Source organism: Acomys minous, assembly GCF_964271855.1.
Source record: "Acomys minous genome assembly, chromosome: 1".
In the NCBI taxonomy this organism is placed as follows: Eukaryota; Metazoa; Chordata; class Mammalia; order Rodentia; family Muridae; genus Acomys; species Acomys minous.
The window spans coordinates 156,082,446-156,104,093 of NC_140483.1; the positions used below are offsets into that span (position 1 = coordinate 156,082,446).

The 21,648-nt window shown below is 43.3% G+C and overlaps 1 long non-coding RNA gene across 1 annotated transcript in view; it reads left to right on the forward strand.

Moving 5' to 3' along the window:
• The window catches only part of LOC311592920, a 130,186-nt gene that overhangs the window by 28,266 nt on the left and 80,272 nt on the right, over window positions 1–21,648 (forward strand). Inside the window, exon 3 of the long non-coding RNA XR_014777542.1 lies at window positions 797–892. This is a non-coding gene — a long non-coding RNA (uncharacterized lncRNA). The remainder of the gene's footprint in view (window positions 1–796; window positions 893–21,648) is intronic.

Here is a 21,648-nt window from a genome sequence, read left to right on the forward strand (position 1 = left end):
TTTTTCTTTATTGATGTATTTGACTGGGAAGACTTACCCAAAGTCTGGATATTTTGAAGTAGGAGGATCCATCTTAAGTCTGGGCCATACCTTCTGGTGGGAGCCTTTATTAAGGATATGGAAGAAGGAAGCCTTTGCTCTTTCCTGCTTATCCTCATTTCTGTGTCACTGGCGCTGGAGCCCACTTCTTCAGGATTCTGGCATGTACTGAGGACCAGCTGAGACATCTAGCACCATGGACTGAACAACTACTGAATTCTTGGGAGACAGCATTGTTGGACTAGCTGGACCATAGCCTGTGAACCACTCTAATAAATCACTTTAGTAATGGTAATAATAATAGGGGTGTGTGTGTGTGTGTGTGTGTGTGTGTGTGTGTGTGTGTGTGTGTGTGTGTTAAGCAGGCAATCACAGGTTGAAATATAATGATGTTGTCTGTATTGGATGGACACAAACCTCCTCCTGCTTCATTGTACCATAAACAACACAACATAAAAGCTATTTACCTAGACTTCCCACTAGGTACTAGGTATCAGGAGAAGTCTAGAGATGACTTAGGCAGGAGAAAGTAGGAAGAGTCTATGCAAATCTATGCAAATACCATGCAATTTATGGAAGGTGCTTAAAAGCCTTTGGATTTTGTTAGCCACAGGGGTGGGATGGGGTGGGGGTATGGGTGGGGCAGACTGGATCCTCCCTTGCTGAGGTGTGGCTGAAAATGGAATCAATTTCCCTTTCTTTCTTCTCTCCCTCCCTACTTCCTCACTTTCTCCGTTCATTTCTTCTTTCTAAACAGCTCGATTGAGATATACTTGCAGCACATGGACCTGCACATGGCAACACGCACCAGTTGGAATATGCAAACACCTGCACTCCTGTCATCACAATCAAGGTAATATATGCACCCAGTGCCGCCCCCAACCCAGGTGGTGCAGATAGAAATAATTATGAACTCTGAAATCATGTACAATATAACCAGGCCTTAGTTTTTCTTCTTTGGTAACTGTTACAGGCTGAGTTCAGGCACCTAGAAATTAACCATGTTGAGATTTTTAACCCTCGCCAGGCATGGTGGCACGCCTTTAATCCCAGCACTTGGGAGGCAGAGGCAGGCGGATCCCTGTGAGGTTGAGGCCAGCCTGGTCTACAAAGCAAGTCCAGAACAGCCAAGGCTACACAGAGAAACCCTGTCTCGAAAGAGAGAGAGAGAGAGAGAGAGAGAGAGAGAGAGAGAGAGACAGAGACAGAGACAGAGACAGAGACAGAGACAGAGGAGAGAGAGAGATTGATTAACCTTCAGTTCCTCAGACTGTGGATAGGGACTTTAATGAAGTAGTTTTGATTGGGCCCAATGTGGTGGGCTCGCATGGAGAAAAGGAGCATTTACAGGGCGATAAGGCAGGTGAGGCATTGTCAGAGAAAAACAACCCTGCTGGCACCATGCTCTTGATCTTCAGCCTCTGGAATAATTTTGGTTGTGAAATCCAGCCCGGTGTGTGGCAGCTTGTTGTGCTGCCTGGAGCAAATTCCTTCAGAGCTTTTGACCCTGGAGAGTACATCACAGGCCACAAACTCAAGTTTGTGCAGCCTTGCAAGGTGGAAAAATACAAGTTTACCGCCTGTCCTGAGTTCTGGGCTGTTAAGGGCTACACCCTCTCTCACATGACCTGAAGCGCAGGTACAGAATAACCTTTGTGGATTACTTTCTTCCTGTAATTAACTTTACAGCTTTTGGTCTTAGGCCCTTACTAGACCATTTTAAAATCAGTAACTGGGTTGTGACATCTATTTACAGCTTATACAGGAAAGAAAAACTTCCTAAGACAATAACAGTCCACGATTAAGAGTAAGGAAACTGGATGTCAAGTTTCACATTGTTATGTGACACTATTATTATGTGTAACACATATGTACATACCTGTAAATATAAGTACATAGTAAATTATGAAGAATCTCAATTAAATAAGTGAACCTACTACCCCGGGGAATTGATTCTAGTACTCTGAATTGACTTATGTGCTACTTCCTATTTTGTGCCCTCACCATTTTTAGTGGAAACCACTATGCTGAAACTTAAAAACAAAACAACAGAGAAACAAACAAGTCCAGATGTGGAGACATGCACCTGGAATCCCAGCTCTTGTACATGAAGCAGAAGCAAGAGGATTCTCGTTCAAGTTCAAGGCCAGGCCTGTGTAGTAAGGTCCAGCCTAGCCAGGGCTACACAGCAGAACCCTGTCTCAGATCCAAGCCAAACCAGCAAGAAGTACACACAAAAGACTTGCTTTAAAAACAGGGTTACTGGAGCCACGTGGTGGTGCAGGCCTTTAATCCCAGCTCTCGGAAGGCAGAGGCAAGCGGTTCGCTGTGAGTTCAAGGCCAGCCTGGTCTACAAAGTGAGTCCAGGACGGCTAAGATAACATAGAGAAACCCTGTCTAGAAAAACAAAAACAAAAACAAAACAAAACAAAAAAGGCTTCCTGAGTGCCTTACATACACCAACTTGTGGTGCTTGCCTTTGACCTTTACCGCAGTTCTGTGTTTAAGTGGAGCACTCCGTCAGTCAGTTTCACCCAGCACCCCCAGGATTCGGTCCTGTTGCTGTAGCTGGGCTTCATTTCCTCTGCCAAGCGGTGGCCCACTGTGTAAATGTCGCACCACGTGTTTGCTGTCTGGAGATAGGTAATTGGTCTCTTTCTGTGTGCTACCAACAATATTACTTGGGCCACACACACACACACACACACACACACACACACACACACACACACACACACACACATTCCTTGGGGAAGCAGCTGCAACTCCTTTTGCATTTTTTAAAGTGTAAAGAATGTGCACAAGTTTAAAGTATCGTTCAAAATATTATATTTGCTTAAAATTAAACACATGAATTATTTTGGTATGGAACAATTTAATCATAAGCCATTCCAGAAGGCTGATATTTTATTGTACAAGATAATAGTCTCTGCAATTGATTTCTTAAAATAAAGGTGCTCTGGAATCTTTAAGCCTGTGGCTTTCAGTGAATTGTCTCTAAAACCTCTTCTTTAGACTTTATGATCTTCTTTAAAAGTGTGTATCCTGGCTTCTTAGCCAGATGAGAAGTTATGTGGGATGTAGAAAACATAAGGATGCATTCTTTCTATTTATGGGGAAAGAAATGGAGACTCAGCAACATTAAGACATCTGAACAACAGAGCCGGGCACCAGTCCAAAGCAGACTCATGTCTCCCCAGCCGGTGCTGTGGGCACAGCTGTCGATTTCCTTCCCTCCTGTGGCCTGCTACTGTGGATGGCATAGGAGGAAAAGAAGTCTGCAGTCAGGAAGCTGATCCTCCAAGAATTGCTACTATTTCTTTGCATGTGTACATATACACGTATGTGGGTTTCTGTGAGTGCCTGTGGGGGCTGTCAGCGCAGGTGCCATCCCCCACGATTTGGGAGGCAAGTTCGCTTGTTGGCCTGGATATTGTCAAATCGAATAGGCTGGCTGGCCAGGGACTCTGAGATATCCACTCATCTCCATGTTACTCCCAGTGGGATTATAAGACCACTAGATACAGTGGACCACTTTTTATGTGTTTGAGTTTATCTTTTGAATCAATCCATGTGATGTTGATATTACTGTCTATATTTTCCAAGTTAAGGAGAAATGAGGCCGAGAACTAGTGATTCCAATTCTTTTTTTTGTTGTTGTTGTTGGTTGTTTTTTTTCTTTGTTTGTTTTGTTTTTTGTTGTTTTTGAGACAGGGTTTCTGTGTGTAGCCTTGTCTATCCTGGACTCACTTTGTAGACCAGGCTGGCTTTGAACTCACAGTGATCCACCTGCCTCTGCCTCCCAAGTGCTGGGATTACAGGCGTGCGCCGCCACCACCTGCCCGGCTTCAATTCTTCATAAGTAGAAAAGACCACAGAGCTGGGCGGTCCAGTCATACCTTTATTCTAACTCTGTTATTTCTCACAAAATAGGCTGTTTTCTTCACCCCAGGGTGAGGAGACAGCAAACCTGCTCCTGATATGTGCTGCCTCCCACTGGGTTTTGAAGCGCATGCACCGTCGTTGTTAGAAGCAGTGAGGGCATGGATGGTTGTAGTAATCATAACACTTTGACTGATGCGCACTGGGAAGGGCACAGCCTCACACTCACACAAAGCCCCCTGGGGTTTATTTTTTTTTTATTTTCAATCCTCGGCTGGAGTCTTCTTCTCTACTAGGATTTAGTTAAGACATGCACTCCCACAGCATTTTAAAGATAGCAAGGAGGAGTATGTGGCAGGGGAAGGGAAGAGAGAAATGTTGTTAATTATCATGTAATCTCAGAATGCGGTATGTGCCGTTGAGCGGGTTTGAGTTCAAATATTCATGAGTTGTATGACCTTGAACTCTCCAAGCCTCAAGGTTTTTCATCTGCAAACTGGATAGCTAATAGGAACTTCCTCATAGGCTTTTTGTGATTGATTTAATCCATGCAAATCTCTTCAAACAGCACTATTGTAAATATGCAGTATTAGCTACTGATGCTCCAATAACAGAATAGTGTAAAAGCAGGGCAGCAATCCAGGCTCCTGTCAAGAAACGGATGAATGATTTTGCCGATCCATTGCAGCAGGGGCTGGAGGGTGGATGGCGCATGTCTATATGACTGTGATCTTCTCCTTGAGTCCATTAGATTCTTACAATAGTCCGGCAAAGCTGGCGAGGTCTACCAGATGCCAGAGTACCCAGAAAGCTAGGTCTGTCTGGTGGGCAATGATGGCCAAGTGACCAACTCAAGTTCCTTCCTTCCTCCTTCCCTTCCTCCCTCTCTTTGTTGCTCCTGAAAACAGATCTGTATATATTTATGGGCCTGATGTCTCTGTGACTGTAAACACTGTAATATATTAAATCAAATAGATCTATCATTTTATACACTTAGCACCCCCCACCTGCTTTTTCTGGGGATACAACTCACAGTCAGTCATATGCCGGATGAACTCTTCTCTATGAGTTCTGAAGAGATAGGCAGGACTTTTAAAAACTCCATCAAAAGGAGCACTCTCTCTCTATTGCAAAGTCCTAGCACAACTCATGTCTCTGTTTTGGTTAATATGGCAGAATGGGACTGTCAGATGTCCTATGTAAACCCTGTTCCAGTTGATGCTTCTGGGTGAAGGGGGTTTACTTTGAAGTCCTTTGGACTTATCTTTAAGGGCAGAGATTGATAAGTGAATTGGGAATTCAAGTATCTTTCTCTAGTTCCTGGGGAACTGGGGCATTCTGTCATTCTTTTCTCTTAGAACTATGCAGTTATGCTTGGGAATGTGGCCATGTTTCCAAGAAGTTGCCATAGTTATAACACCATTTGTTAGTATGAAAACCACAACACTAACATGGTGCATTTTGTTGAGAAGCAGGGTAACTTTTTGTCAGTTACAACTGGGTGGGGAATTACCCAGTCTTGGAGGGATTTCAGCCTAAGTGCTCTGGCTGCTCAAGTTGTTGAGCTGTGTCAAAGGAGTCAGGAACATGTAAACTTGAACCACACTGAAGGGAAGCCTTGGTGTTCTATCTGGCCCTGTACCAAACGTTTGTTCTTGGTGTGACCTTGGACATTTCTCTTTAGGACTGTGTCTGTGTCTCAAGTCAATGAGGATGTTAGATTACTTGTTCTCAAAGACGCTTTCAGTTTGCATCCAGCAGAGGGTGGTATTCCTCATGTTTTGGCTGGACCTTAGTCTAAGAATCCGAATCACTTTGTGCCCTGGGGGAGGAAGCCCTGATCTAGTCCCTGTCTTTTGGTGAGGCTAGATCCCATGTAGGTTGTACTTAGATTTGTAGAGTTCTGCACACTGGTTTTGTTGTTTGTTTGTTTGTTTGTTTGTTTTAAATCTCACATCATCCTCTAGGTTCTGTACTAGCCTCCCATTTCCCAGGCAAGGGAACTGTCCGGTCCTCAAAAAACTCAGGACAATTGCCTAACTGTGGTACCCATTAGCATACCAAAGCAGATGCTGGGCCCCCAGAATCACTCTACTTGTGGCTCCTCTTAGCTCTCTTCACTCTGCCTGATACATACCCTATACCTCTTCAGCCCCTAGCCCTCCCTTCCTTTCTGCCAGCTTTTCCCCCCTATATAATCTTGCCATTTTGGCCATAGGTTCCCTTGGTTCTCTCGGCTCCCTCTCTTGGCCCTTTTTTCTTGTCCTCCCCTACCTCTCTGCTCTCATGGCCATGTTTAGTCTAATGCTTTCTCTCTTTGTTCTAGACTCTTCTAGATGTCTCTGGATATACGCTCCCTCATATCTGCAACAGAAGCTTTCTCCTCAGCCGTACCTTGGAGTTGTCACGTCCTCGTTTCACTCTTGAAGAAAGCTAGGGGAGTTGAGAGGACTGGCCTAAGATCATGTGGGCCTCCAATGGTCAGAGTAAGACTTTATCCTCCCCATCTGTAACATCCTGCTGGGCCTTTTCCTGTAGACCTCAATAGTCAGCCATTGTTTGCAAAGAGATTTTGTTGAGTAGAGAAGATACTTTACACATGCACTGAGGAGGACGAAACATGGAGTCATATTAGAGCTCAAGTAGGGGCCTCACTGTGGAGCTATGTGCAATCTTCTTCTTTGCCATACAACTTTTCTTTTTGGGTTTATGGAATGTGATCCCAGTGAGTACTGCAATGGTCCTAAGTTGCAAACAGTGGAATCCACTCTAACTTATTTAAGTAACAAAGGGAATTTTCAGAGGATATCAGGAAACTCTCAGACTCTCCAGAGGAGCCAGAGAAAAGACTTTGAAATGATGAATCCATAAATAGTGCCCAGTCATGCATTGGGGGCTTTTCTGAAAAACAGAACAAACCAAACCAAACCAAAAAAAAAAAAACACAAACAAACCCAAACAAAACACAGTTTCTCAGTAGGATTTTGGCACTGTCCACTCTGGAAGCTATGATTGAGGCCTCCTGTGTGGACGGGTCCAGCTGGGCACATTCTTAATTCACATCTCCCTGTGGATCACCATTATTTTGTCAATTTTACAGCTGAGGAAATGCCAGGCTGTGCAAGTTTAAGCTTTGCTCAGTTAAGCCTCTCTGACTTCCAGGTTTGAGTGGCGAGGACTTCCAGCTGGAGCTAGGAATTACCCCAGTCTCTAAAGGGCATTTTTGAGAGAGGAGGGGGCATTCCTGGTTTCTCTTTTGTAATTCTTTTAATTATAGTAATTTGGAAGGAACGGCCTAAAGGAATGTTAATTTCTTGTTTTATTTTATTGGTGCTGGGAATTAAGGCTAGGATATCCCTCCTGCTGGGCAAGTGCCTGCAGTTGAGTAATTTCCAGCTCTTTCAATTCCTTGTCTTTCTTAAGTTTGAGACAGTTGTCCAGGTGAGTTAAAGACTTAAACCTACCATCTTCCTGATACAACCCTGCCCCCAAGCAGCAGGCCGTGCTGGCCTGGACCACAAGAGCCAGGTGCACTCCTATTTCATGTTTAATTGGCTTAAGCTTCTGCTTCTTCTGTCAATCCCTGAAGGGGAGCGTGTCCCACTTGATATTCTGTGGCATCTGCTTGAACTATAAATAAAACATCCCTGGATTTGGAAGATATCCTATCGTAGACTCACTCGCCTTATTAATTCATAAACCAGGAAATAGTCCCAAGGCAGAACCTTTTTTTGTTGCTCAAAGTCATACAGTCAAGTAGTAGTTTTCAGGCATTTAACAAATATTCACTGAGTCGCTGACTGTGCCTGGCACTGGGTGAAAGGCAGACAAGTTCCTGGTTGCCATGGAGCTTTGTGTAAACAAAAGGAACATGACTCCACTTTGCTAGCCTGAAAGTCATTTGGAACAAAAATACTTTAGGATGGTTTTCTTATCTTAAAAACTAATTTATTTAAAAGTTAATTTGTTGAGAACGTTATGCTTGTATATGAAATAGATCGTATTCACATGCCATCTCCCCTTTCCAACTTCCTCTGGAATCCCCACAGCACATCCCTCCCAACTGCAAGACCCCTGCTTGTATGGATGAGTGGCTATGCACTGGATCATGGGTCACTAAATAGTGCCCACACCTTCAAAGAAGAGTGATTGACCCTCCCTCAGTATCTATTAATTGCTAATATCTCCTGAGGACTGAGTGAGTGGGGCCTCAAAACTCTCACAAGCTTCTCCCCAGTCTGTGACAGAATTTTGGTTGGGTTGATTTTGTGTTGGTCTTGTGCGGATAGCTACAGTGTTGTGAGTTCATGAATACAGTAGTCATGCTGTGTCCCGGAGAGAGCATTTCATGGCATTCTTCCCCATCCTCTGGCTCTTACATTCTTTCTGCCTCCTCTTCGTGGTATTCTTTGGGTACTGGCATATATGCAGGGGCTTGGGGGTGCTAATAAAGTCCCATTTAAGGGATGGCAACTCACAATGACTTAGTCACAGTACTTTGACCAGGACAGCATTGACTGCAGTCCCCTGCAAAAGGAAGGCTCTCTGATCAAGGCTGAACATGCTCCAGGTCTATGGCTAAAGATGACTATTTGGAAGGAATTTTGACAATATGGTGATTTAGCAAAATGACAGTAGCTGGTTCCCTCCTAGGTATACTAGCCATGGGATATGGCTGTGTTTACATTACCAGGGATGAAATTTCTTTCTGTAGAGAAGGTCTCAAATCCATTCAGAAAATTGTTGGTTACCCCATAATAATAATGCCTCTATTGCATCAGTGGGCACATCTTGCCTGGCAGATTGGTACTATAGCAGGCAGAGTCCAATGCTGAGTAAGACCATTAATGTCTTTTCTCTCCAGAAGTTTCTGCAACCCACTGAGCTCTATGAAAGCTAGCCAATAAGAAGGAAGTTTACAGGTTAGTGTGAGATTGGTTTCTCTATGTCCTGCAGCCGAAGTGTATGCTACCTCCAACAACAAGGGTTATACCACATGGTTATAGCAAGCTTCCAAATAGCTTGCATTATTTTAGAGATCACTGGGGTGTTATTGACTAATAACTCATAGAGGGGTACATGGCATTCTTCTTAATTAGGTTTAAAAAAAAGGACAATGGTAGATAAACAGGAAAAAATTTAGTTTTGGGAAACTAGTTCTTTTCTTCTTTTTACCACTTGAAACATTTAAGGAAAGAGTGCTGGTGAAGATATGTGAAATTTGTCAATTGCATACACTCTTGATGTGAGTATAAACCAGCCTTTGGAAAGGAAAACATTTACAATGGTCTCAAAACATTCCTATTGAATATCTGCTTCTTAGATTATCTCTTAGAAAAATATCTGTGTATTGAATATACGTAGTAAGGATCTCAGTGTGTCAGAAATTGTCATAAACACCCAAATTTAGAGATACCCATAATGACAAAAGCAAAACAAAACAAAGCAAAAAACCCAAAAAAACCTCTGACAGGAAAGTCAGCGTACATGGATTCACTTTCCTCTGTATGAAAGAAATCTGGGATAGGCCATTGAGCTGAGGTGGAGAAAGCCTGGCTCCCGCTGTCTTCGGTACTGCCCCTCTTAGAGTCTGGCCCAGGTGTTTCCTGAGCTCCAGCCATAGCAGTCACATTCCATGTAACAGAGGAACAGCAGGTCTTGTGGGACTTGGCATCTGCACCTGAAGAAGGCTTTAAAAGAATGCTTTTCAGTGGGGCACACTCCCTACAGCTGTGACAAGAGGAAGAGAAGAATAAAGGCTACTGTGAGGCCTAAGGCACTCAGCCAGTTCTGCTTGAACTCCCCTTCAAAGGAGGTTCAGAAAATTATTTGCTCCTTTGAATGTTATCCCTGGACTTTGTAAATTATCCCTGAAAAAAAAAAACCTCTATTAATCACAGGTATATAGGGATGCAAAGGATATAATTTCTAGCACACAGCAAATGTTGGAATACAAGCCATAGTATCACTCTTAAAAATTGACTGTGACTGTTTTCACATTACAGTAGCTAACACTCTGCATCGCATACACTTTTAAACAGCTGGAAAATTTCTATTATTCTCTCTCTCACTTTCTGGTCCCTGTAAAGATCTTTCTAATGTGCATTTCTTACTTGAAAGCTTACTGATCACCTTGTCACACCTCTCAGCCACAACAATATGTATAGAAACAGGAATTTTTAACTTCACGTGGTTATAAACTAAAAGGCATTATTCTTTCTTTTAATTATGATTATTGACACCATCACGATTAGAGCACAATAAACACACTGTGCCTTTTGACAAACGTGGACCGTGAAGTAGACCTCCCAGTAAGAAGGATGAGGGCTATGCAAACAGATGTAAGTGCCTATGAGGTCTGTTAATGCTGGCAAGAGCAAACAATGCAGCCCATTATACTTCTGAGTTCATTCTCATAGTCTTCTAGAAATAAACTCGATTCCTTAACAAAATAAATAGAGATCATTGGTTTTAAAGCATCATTTGTTAATTACTAGACCGTTTATGAGGTACATGTAAAAGAATCATTGCAATGGATGCTGACAACACATCCTTCCCACTTCCCTGCGAAAACCATGGGCTTGTTAAGAGGGCTCTTATCCAGTTACTAAGGTCATCTTCGGCTCCTTATTAGCACAGAGAGTTCGCTGCCCTTGAACTCGTCATCCTCACAGCTCTGTCTCCTGAGTGACAGGATTCTTTGAGATTTGTCTATTCTCCCATTTTGATTTATTCACTCAGTTATTGTCAGTTAAGATGGGCTGAGAAGTAGTTATTTTATACTTTGGGTTATAATTCAACTATTCAATCCTACTGTATGTATTTTGACGTCCAGATTGCTCCAGATTTGGTCACTGCCTGTTCTCTTGGTTGAGTCCCTTGGACGTACCCCACTGTCCCTCCCCCACCACACTTTTCCTTACTTTTGCATACGATGCTGTGGTACAGAATTATCTTGTAGGCTCTCTGTATCAGTGACCTGCTCCACGAAGCCTGCCTTTCTTCATTGGAGAATGTATTATAAAGCTGCACAAGGCTTTGCAATTCTTTTCACATATACTATTTTGTTAGCTCAGCTGCTTGTGAAGAGCTTTTCTTTTCTTTTTATTATTATTATTTTACTTTTTATATAGTAAGTTAACATGTCAAACTGTATTTCTTTTTTTTAAAAAAAACTTAAGAATTTTATATACGAGTATTGTAATTGCATTATTTCCACAATTCTGTCCCTCCAACTCCTTCCTCTCCAAACCACCCTATATCAAATGGTTGACCTTTCCCCCTAACATTATTGTTCACACACACACACACACACACACACACACACACACACACACACACTGAGGCCATGTAGTATTGCATGTTTAGGACTAGTCACTTGGGATGAGATAACTGATCAGGAAGCTCATTCCTGAAGACCACTGATTCTTCCTCCCTCAGCCACTGTTGATTGCTGGTAACTCCTCACCTAGTGCTGGGGCCTTGTGAGCTTCTCCTCATCTGTGTTGGTATATTGACTTGTGTGGTCATTATGCAGGTCTTTCTCATTAAAAAAAAAATAAAGTGGTCTCTGCTTTGTGATGTGGAAACACAATCTTCGAAGGATAGTCTCTAAGATTTACTTTTCTCACAGGGAAGTGGCCTGTCAGTTTTACTGGTTCAGTCTTGCCTTTTCTGTGCCTAAGGACTTCTGGAAGTTTGCTGTGTATGTGATGGCTCTTCATTTCAGGCTCGAGGAGAAAACAGAGGGACATAGTTCACTCTCTGAGTCAAGATAAAGTTTTTTTTCTTCTCTGAGTGGTCATATCCTTTTTCTTCCTTTTGGAGGGTGTGTGTGTGTGTGTGTGTGTGTGTGTGTGTGTGTGTGTGTGTGTGTGTGTGTGTGTGTCTGTGTGTCTGTGTGTAAGTGCATGTACATGTGCATGTATGTGTGTATATGTATGAAGGAGGGAGGGCAGCCTCAGGTGTTATCCCCCAGGAACTTTCTTAAGACACCATGACTAATGTAATTTACAGAAGAGAACATTTAATGGGATCTTACAGTTTTAGAGGGTGAGTTACTAACCATCATATCGGGATATTGCAGCAAGCAGTCAGGCATGGCACTGAATCAATCTTATGACTATATCCACAAGGGTGAGGCAGAGAGACCTAACAGGGAATGACACGGGTGTTTGAAGCCTCATAGCCCTAACCCCAGTTGACACACCTCCACTAATAGGCCACACCTCTTAATCCTTCCCAAGCAGTTCCATCAACTGGGGACTAATTATTCAAGTATATGAATATTCTCATTTAAACCATCACAGCATCTATCTACTTTATTTTCCAAGACAGGGTCACTCTATGGCCTGGAGGTCGCTGATCAGGCTAGCCTAGTTGGCCATTGACTCCAGGAATCCTTCTGTCTCCACCTTCTCAGTGCTGGGGTTATGGGTATAGGCCACACTGTCTAGATTTTGTGTGGTTCTCAGGCTTGAACTCTGGTCTTCATGCTTGTGCAGCAAACACTTTAGAGTCCACCCAGCCCTGGGAGGCTAATTCTGACCAGTAACTTTAAAGAGCTCCTTTCCATGACCAATCATCCTCTGTAACGCAATCTTTACAATATTCTTGAAGGCTTAATCACCACACAGAATCTTTTTTTTCCCCCTCTGGGATGGGTAGAGGAATTTTAAGTTTGGGCGACTAAATCCTTATGTTGGAGTTAGTGGTAATCTTTACATCCTGTGGCCCAGCATTTCCTGGGGAGTACAGACAAGCTCAGTGTATTTGAATCAGATTCTCCTACTCTGTGATGAGAGAGAGAGAGAGAGAGAGAGAGAGAGAGAGAGAGAGAGAGAGAGAGAGAGAGAGAGAGACAGAGACAGAGACAGAGACAGAGACAGAGACAGAGACACTGCTCCTCTACTGATAGCGACTAGAATATATGGGAAGAGAGCATATTTGAGATGTCCTGGTTAGATTGGAAGAGAATGGGGGAACCCTCCTTTGGGTCTCACCCAAGCTTAAGCTGCCTGGGTTCCCTTTTCACTTCACTTGTCTGGGCTGACATCTGGAGTGAGGATCACTCTTTGTGGGGGATAAAGGGAGACTCCAGGGCAGATAAGGCTCCTGCTGGGTTATGGTTGCTGCTTCTATGCCATCTGGCCAATGCCAGTCAGGGGAGGGTAGTGTGCAGAGAAGAGCTGGCATTTTAAAGATCCTTGTGGGATGCGCCTGAGTATGCTGGGAGCACTCCTGATTTCCTGGTTCCATGGTGAGATGAAAGGCATCATGATAGGTCCCTCTGGCTCCTCCCAGGAAGGAGGCTGGATGGCGGAGACCTAGCCTGGAGATTCATCACAGGCTGGGTAGAGTAACTGACTGAGACCCAAGAGGGCTTGCAGGGCCATAGAGCCGGGGAGAATCTGAGTCATCCAGGGAGGACTATCCACATCCAGGTCAGGCCTGACATTTCTCACTAGAGGCCAGAGCCTGCGTTGGAGGTGCTTTTCCTACTATATTAGCATACCACCCTCCTTACTCAGAGCAGAAACCAGAGCGAGTCTAGCCATCAACATCCATGGGAGTTGGAGGAGGCAGTGGCAAGTGAAACCCATGAGATGCTGCTCATTGGGAAATGAAAACTTTCCTCAGTTGTCTTCTCTGCTGAGGCCCCAGTAATTGGCACAGAGAAGGCGTTCAGACATGTTTGAGTGAATGTACCACAGGGACAAGGGCAGGGACAGGGACAGAAACCTAGTTTGGGGGGTAGATTTGGGGAGAAAGGCCTTGGCGCTCCCCCCTGCTCTCTCTTCATGATGCAATACATACGTTTTCTTGGATATTCATGAACACAGACAGATAGTGTGGCATGGAGGATGGCGATGGGGATTGTATGTGTGTGGTGGCTGCAGGCTCGGGGTGAGTCATGTCTCATGCCTGCTTCCGGGAGGCTTCCTGTCTGCTTTTCTCAGGGCGGAAATAATCCAAGAGACATTCGTTGTGAATTCAACAAAGGAGAGTCCATCTGAGCTTTCTTGGCTAGACGGGTTTAGTATCTGTTGGTCCGGATAATTTTTATTCTTTTCTACTAGAGTAATGGCCAGGGTCAGTGTCTGCTTTCAAATCCCATATCCCACACTGACAGAGGGTGAAGCTTCTGGGAAGTTACTCTCACTAGACCTTAGATTTCAAAAATTAAGTATTTTATTTAATATTCAGGTGTGTATTAATGTACTTAGATCCAACCCACCACCATTGTCTCCCTCCAGTGTCTCCTGTTTCACCCCCATTTACCTCACAATCTCATGTGTGCTCCCTCTGTATCTCTTTAAAAACTAGTACCCACTGATTCTATTGAGTGTCACATGCATGCACATGGCTGTGGGACCTTTTACTGAAGGCTGAGCAGCCTCTCAGGGCCTGAAACACTGGATAAAGGTGGCTGTCCCTGTCCCAGTGGCCATCAACTGTCAATAACTCCTCAGATATAGGTGGGATTTCATGAGCCCCTCCACCGCTCATGCTGAAGTTTTGGCAGGCTTGATCTTGTGACAGCCTTGTGCATGTAGTCCCAGCCATTGTGAACTCATATGTGCACCTGTGTTGTCACGTCTGGTTCAATTAGATTTTTTAAATTGAATTTATTATGTCTTATATATACTGCTCTCAGTTTTCTTCCATTCTTTTTACCTTCTATTCTTCTGTTCTCTCTCTCTCTCTCTCTCTCTCTCTCTCTCTCTCTCTCTCTCTCTCTCTCTCCCTTTCTCCCTCCATCCCTTCCTCCTTCCATCTCTCTCTCTCTCTCTCTCTCTCTCTCTCTCTCTCCATCCCTACTTCCCTCCCTTCCCCCTTTCTTGAGACAAGGTCTCATGTATCTTAGGCTAGCTTCAAACTCGGCCTGTAGTCTAGGCTAGCCCTGTGCTTCTGCATCCAGAGGGCTGGGATTATAGGTATACCCTGCTACACTTCGTTTATGTGGTACCGGGTTAGGTGTTGGGTTATGGTGTGGTCTTGTACACACTGGGTAAACACTCTACCAACAAAGCCACATCCCGGCCCTTTTTGTATATGTTCTCTTGACCTGTCTCCTTTCATGCCAGTTCTGCTCTTAATTCACACCATTTTAATTCGTATAGACTTTGTGCTTCTAGATTTCCTTGAAGCCTTACCATAGATTGCCTTCTGTTGAAAACAGTCATCTTTTCAATTATTATTTTATTTACTTGAACGTACTAAAATGGTCTCTTTGAGTTCTTTACAAATTCAGTTTATGAATTGCCTTCAAATCTGTTTTTTGTTCATTTAAATTTTTTTTTCATGTGTCAGTTTTGATCAACTGCTGCATGTGGAAATGGCAGAGGCTGTGTGATGCTACCTTCCTCTAAAGAGGACTGCATTTTTTTTTTCTGAAAGGACAGGTGGGTCACCTTGACATTCTCAAAGCTTGACTTTATTCCTTATTAGAGCTTGTTTATTTCAAGGTTTCCTTTACTTCCAATGCACATCCTTTACTCTAAGGTAGTTCCTGGATCCTTTTGTCTAATGTGTGGTAATTTGGTCTCAGTGGTCAAGTTGAGAGTGAGACCACTGCCAGACCTTGCCCCATGATGCCTGTTGCACCACCCAGTGCTGCCAGAAGCAGAGGCTGCCCGTAGCTGCTGAGTGCTGTTAGTAGTTAAAATCAAGTATGCAAGCCCTCTGGGTACCTAAAACCATAAACCTCTGGCTTCTAAAGCCTGTAGCAATGTTGGCTTCTGGATTTTTCTATAGTCTCACATTGTTCAGGTTTTCTAAAGCTGGCCAGAGTCCAGGCCTGCTGCTTTGTGTTTTAGGGACCCTCCTTGCATCTAGTGGGGGATTTTATGCCTTTTGAAGCCATGGGAGCTTATGCTCTGCCTTTAAAGTCCCCAGCCTATCCCTATAGACTGCATTGTCTCAGCACTTGCACGTTTCTTGTGGAAATCCTGGATAGGCCAAGAGAGTCTTAAGTCTTCCCTATCACCTATGTATCTCTCTATGTGTCTCATAGTATGTATATATGCAACCATTATCTATTTATTTATCATTTACTTATATCTGTATAGATATGATATACATAGTATACATGTCCTATCTTGTTTAAAAGACAGCTGTTGCTATTCTTTCTCTCCACACATATAATAATTTTTACATTGATATAATGTTGCATAATTATATATTTTCCACTCTTATGAATGGCACTACAAGGAACACGTATGCCATTGATAATTCTCCAATGGTTAGCAGCAACTAATATTTGAAAGTTACTGTACAGACTTTTTTTCCATGTGTTAAATTGTTTAACATGCACAACAAATCTACAAGGAAATGACCCTTTTTTTTCATTCTTTTTTTTATTATTAATTTATTCTTGTTACATCTCAATGGTTATCCCATCCCTTGTATCTTCCCATTCCTCCCTCCCTCCCATTTTCCCCTTATTCCCCTCCCCTATGACTGTTCCTGAGGGGGATTACCTCCCCCTGTATATGCTCATAGGGTATCAAGTCTCTTCTTGGTAACCTGCTGTTCTTCCTCTGAGTGCCACCAGGTCTCCCCCTCCAGGGGACATGGTCAAATGTGAGGCACCAGAGTATGTGAGAAAGTCATATCCCATTCTCCATTCTACTGTGGAGAATGTTCTGCCCATTGGCTAGATCTGGGTAGGGGTTTAAAGTTTACTGCCTGTATTGTCCTTGGCTGGTGCCTTAGTTTGAGCGGGACCCTTGGGCCCAAATCTGCCTTTCATAATGTTCTACTTGTAGGTTTCTAGGACCCTCTGGATCCTTCTACTTTGCCATTCTCCCATACTTCTCTCATCTAGAGTCCCAATAGAATGTCCTCCCCTCTGTCCCAATTTCCTGGTAAGTGAAGGCTTTCGTGGGACATGCCCCTTGGGCTAGTATGCAGATATAAGTGAGTATATACCATTTGAGTCTTTCTGCTTCTGGGTTAACTCACTCATTATGATCATTTCTAGCTCAATCCATTTATCCACAAATTTCGGGAATTCCTTGTTTTTAATAGCTGAGTAGTATTCCATAGTGTATATTACCACAGTTTCTTTATCCATTCTTCTACTGATGGATACTTAGGCTATTTCCATGTTCTGGCTATTATGAATAAGGCTGCTATGAACATGGTTGAGCACATTTTCTTGTTGTGTGCTGGAGCATCTTTTGGGTATATTCCAAGGAGTGGAATAGCTGGGTCTTGAGGAAGCCCTATTCCCATTTTTCTGAGATAGCACCAGATAGATTTCCAAAGTGGCTGTACTAGTTTGCATTCCCACCAGCAATGAAGAAGTGAGGAAACAACCCTTTAAAAGCTGCTTATTTGCTTCTAGAAAACCTCCCCAGAACACCCAAGCACAGAGGTGTAATATGTAAGAGATCAGCTTCAAATAAGGCAGGATACATGTAATCTGTTTTAACTGATGGTAGTTGGTTAACTTTGTACAGGTAATTTGATGTATTTACAGTGTACTGTACTTATTAAATGCTGTTATCAAAAAGAGTAGATAAATCTCTAAATTTTTGTGCTTACTATAGTAGATTTTTAGGTCTTACTCTGATGTGAGTGAGGCCCCTTTTCTCTGCAAGGATTCAGAAAGTCAGGCTAAAACAAGTCTCTGTGGTCAACATGTTGCTTCCAGGGCTTTTCTGATATGGTATGACTTGGAGAAGAGATAGACAGAGATAGAGATAGAGATAGAGCTAGAGATGGAGATTAGGTAGATGGATAGATAAATAGATAGACAAGTAGATTCAATTATACAGTTTTCAATAGCAGTGAGACTTGCAACTCCTTTCGGCAGGACTCAAACTTATAACCATACCTAGTAGCAAGACAGTTTGGGAAGTGTAATCAATGTATGAGTAGGGAAGAAAAACCACAAATTCATCCAAGTCTTGCTGCTTTTAGCTAGGCTGGTTTTCTTCTAGTTTACATAAAATGTGGATAATTTCATTCTTATAATTTGTGTTAGGATGTGATGAGATGCCAAATAGAAAGCTTCAGTATAGCACATGGCACAGAAAGATATTTGTTGGGTTCCTCATATAAAAAAAAAACCATTTACTTATTTATGTCAGTGTGTGTGTGTGTGTGTGTGTGTGTGTGTGTGTGTGTTCGTATGCACACATCCTTATGCCGTGGTCTGCATGTGGAGGCCAGAGGACAACTTGTGGGGTCAGTATTCTCCACCTGCCATGTGCGTCCTGGATATTAAACTCGGCCATTAAGCTTGTCAGCAAATGCCCTTAATTGCTGAGCCGTCGCCATGCTAGCCCAGTTCCCTCATGTTTTGTTTAATTTGTTCTTTTCATTTGGGTTTTATACACAAAACCCACCACATGACTTCCTCCACTGTGTAAGATGTAAAGATGGCTCTATAGAACATCCAGTGGTTGATCAGATTTGTACAGAGGATCAAAAGGTTGAGACGTGAAGATGGCAAAAGTTAGGAAGAGACAGACACTGGGTGAAGTAGGCCCAGGTATGAGCATAGAAATGGTGGTGACATGTTACTTCCTTTTTTGTGAGAAGGTTTGAAGAAGCAAGGACCGGTGGACATCACTGTTCTACCGAGACCACAGCTGCCACAGAACTGTATGAGGTGAGGCTAGAGAGTAGGTGGGGAAATGCTCCCCTGCCTGATGCTACCTTCCTCCATACAGGAACCACTAACCTTGAATGAAGGGCTGGCAATTCATGTAGCGAAGATGAAGGAAGTACAGGGCCTACCTCTGCCTGCTGGGGAATTTCAGATGAACAGAGATTACTGTGGGTGATCTCTCTTGGATTTTCTTCTACACTGGAAATGGAAGTTCCGACAGTGATTTTAAGGAAATTCAGCTCAGTGCTGGTCTTGGGAGTTTGACCTGTTGATGCCCCAGTCGTTTTATGGGGGTCCATTTTCAAGAATTGTCAAAAGGCGCTGGTGAGATGGCTCGGTAGTTAGGAGCATGGCTAGTCTCTCAGAGGACCTGGGTTTCATCCCAGCACCCACATGGCAGCTCCTAACTGTCTATAATCCTACTTCCAGGAGACCTGACACCCTCTTTTGGCCTATAGGGCACTGCATATAATACAGACAAAAATGCAGACAAAACATTTATACACACAAAATCAAATAATAAATTATTATTTTGAAGGAGTTGTGAAGAAAGAGGCTGGAGAGATGGCTACATTGGTAATGTGCTGTGACACAAACATGAGGACGTGAGCTCCGTCCCTAAGACCTGCCAGGCCCAAGGAAACTCCATTGCACACATTCTAGTAGCTAGACAAAAGCCAGCATTCCCCTCTACCAACAAAGCCATTTCCTATGATTGGGTGAAGGAACAAATGGCTACCTACGGTGTCTACTAGCATACCAAAGAGCATGCTGGCCTCCAGGCTCCTTTAAGTATCACAAGTAACCGCTTTGTATTTCAGAGTCCAGGCTGGCATCCTAGCTCTTCTCAGCTCTTTTGCCTCCTTCCCTTCCCTAAACTTCTCAGGCTCCTGGGCTTCCCTTTCTCCAGTTACTTATCCTTGTAACCCTGCTATTCGGACTGTTTGCTCTCAGTCTCGGGCTTTTGCCCACAGGTTCTTTGTCTTCCTCTCTTGTTCTCCCTCCCACTCCCTCTCACCATCTCTCTGCTCCTACCTCCTTCCTGGTCAGGTCTAGTCTGCTGGCCATATTCAGGCTTTCTCTCGCTGCTCTGAGACCTTCTAGATACTCGGACTGTTCTTTCCCTTATTTTCACAGTAAAACTTAACCATACCATGGATCAATTAGGTCATCAGTTTATATAGTACCCATGTATAAAAAGCCAGGTGTGGTGACACATTCTTGTGACCCCAGCACTGGGAACTGGAGACAAATAGATCCCTAGGGCTTACTGGACAGCTGGCTTAGACTAATTGGTGAGATCTGGGCCAAGTGAGAGACCACATTCCAAAAAATAAGATGGATGCCTCTTAAAGGACTACACCCAAGGTTGAGCTTTACCTTCTGCATGGATACACGTGCACATGTACCCTCTACAACATGTGCATGATCCCACCCATAACAACAACGAAACACAACAACAACAACAGCATCAGCAGCATGCATGTGTGTGCACAGACAGGTGTGAGCGCGTGCGCACACACACAGTTGTTAGGAGGGCTCTCTCTTAGTCCTGCTTCTTCCTGACTTAATGACCCTTCACGTCACAGACAACTTATATATTTATTAATGTAATTAAAGGCTGTTAGCAGTATTGCAAGGTAGGCACAATGGTATATGAATAACAATGGGTTTTTAAATATTCTTTTATTTTTGAGTTTATAATATAATTATACCATTTCTCCCTTCCCTCCCTCCAAACTCTTCCATATATCCTTCTTTGTTCTTTTATATTTATAGCCTTTTTTCACTAATTACATATATATATATATATATATATATATATATATATATATATATATTAGGAATATATATATTTCTAAATGCATAGATACAACGTGAAGTCTGTATGTTTCCAGGGTTGACCATTTGGATGAATAATCGGTTGGTGTGCTTTTCTCAGGGAAGACTGTTGTGTGTGCTCTCAGGATTCTTTAGCTGCCTATTTTGTTTAGTTTTGTTTTGTTTTTAGGGTTGAGGCCTCATAGGCTTTCTCCCTTCCACTTCAGCATGTCTATTATTGTCTTTATTCATCTTATATAACATAGGATACTAAAGGTGTTGTATTTTTATTCCCTGAGCCGAATTTTCTTTCTGTCTGGGGCTTTATAACTGAGAGTGGTTCTACCATACAATCAATTGCCTAAGCCCAAAATATGCACGATTCTTCCATTTCTTTTCTTGTAGCTTCCATATTCCATCATTTGCCAATACCCATTTTAACTATTTATAATCGTCCTCCATGTCTCCATCACTCTGCCAATGCTTCAGTCCAGGGCGTTGTTATCTTATCTTTTGCCAATATTAGAAGCAACCTGCAGGTCTCTCCAACTCCAGCCTTGTTCCTTAGTGTAGCCAGAGCAATCTTTCCAAATTGGAAAGCACATGCAGCTCTTCTCTCTGGAGCATGTTTGTTACTCCCCTGGCCATCTGGAGAAAGCCCAAACCCACCTCAGTGCTTTTAATGGTGCACTCTGTGTTGGAGCCACCAGCCTCTTCAGTCTCATCTGCCCTGGGCCCTTCTCTTTCCTTCTCCTCTCCAGTTTTTGAGACGCACTGCCCGCTCTTGAACCTCTAGGTCTCTGCCACGATAACTTTTACTCAGTCTTGGAGGCTCGGTGGTATTTTCTGCAAGGAAACTTGCTTTGGGGTACTTCCCTCCATTTTGGAGGGGGTCATCATGATTGACCTCCATTTAGGCTCCATCCCCATAACAAAAGGAGACAACCCTGACTTAAAAACCAGCCAGTAGGCCCATCCCCGTATCAAAGAACAAGTCTCTCAAGGGCAGCTCAAGGGAGCAGCACAAGATAACCATCCTTAAGTCTTGGTCTGCCATTAAGTTCCCTGTGCTCTCATCAGGAAAAGCATAATTCTGCAAGGTGGGCCAAAGATGTCCCTGGGGAGCAACTATGGGAAAAGCACAGCACTGTTGGAGTTAAGGACTAACTCTACTAATGTCTATGCTCTGTAATTCTCCCACCTGCCTAAGTAGCCAGACTTGCATTCAGCTGTCTCTATTTAAGTTGCTCAAAGTATAACTTAGGGCTGGAACCTGAAAAAGA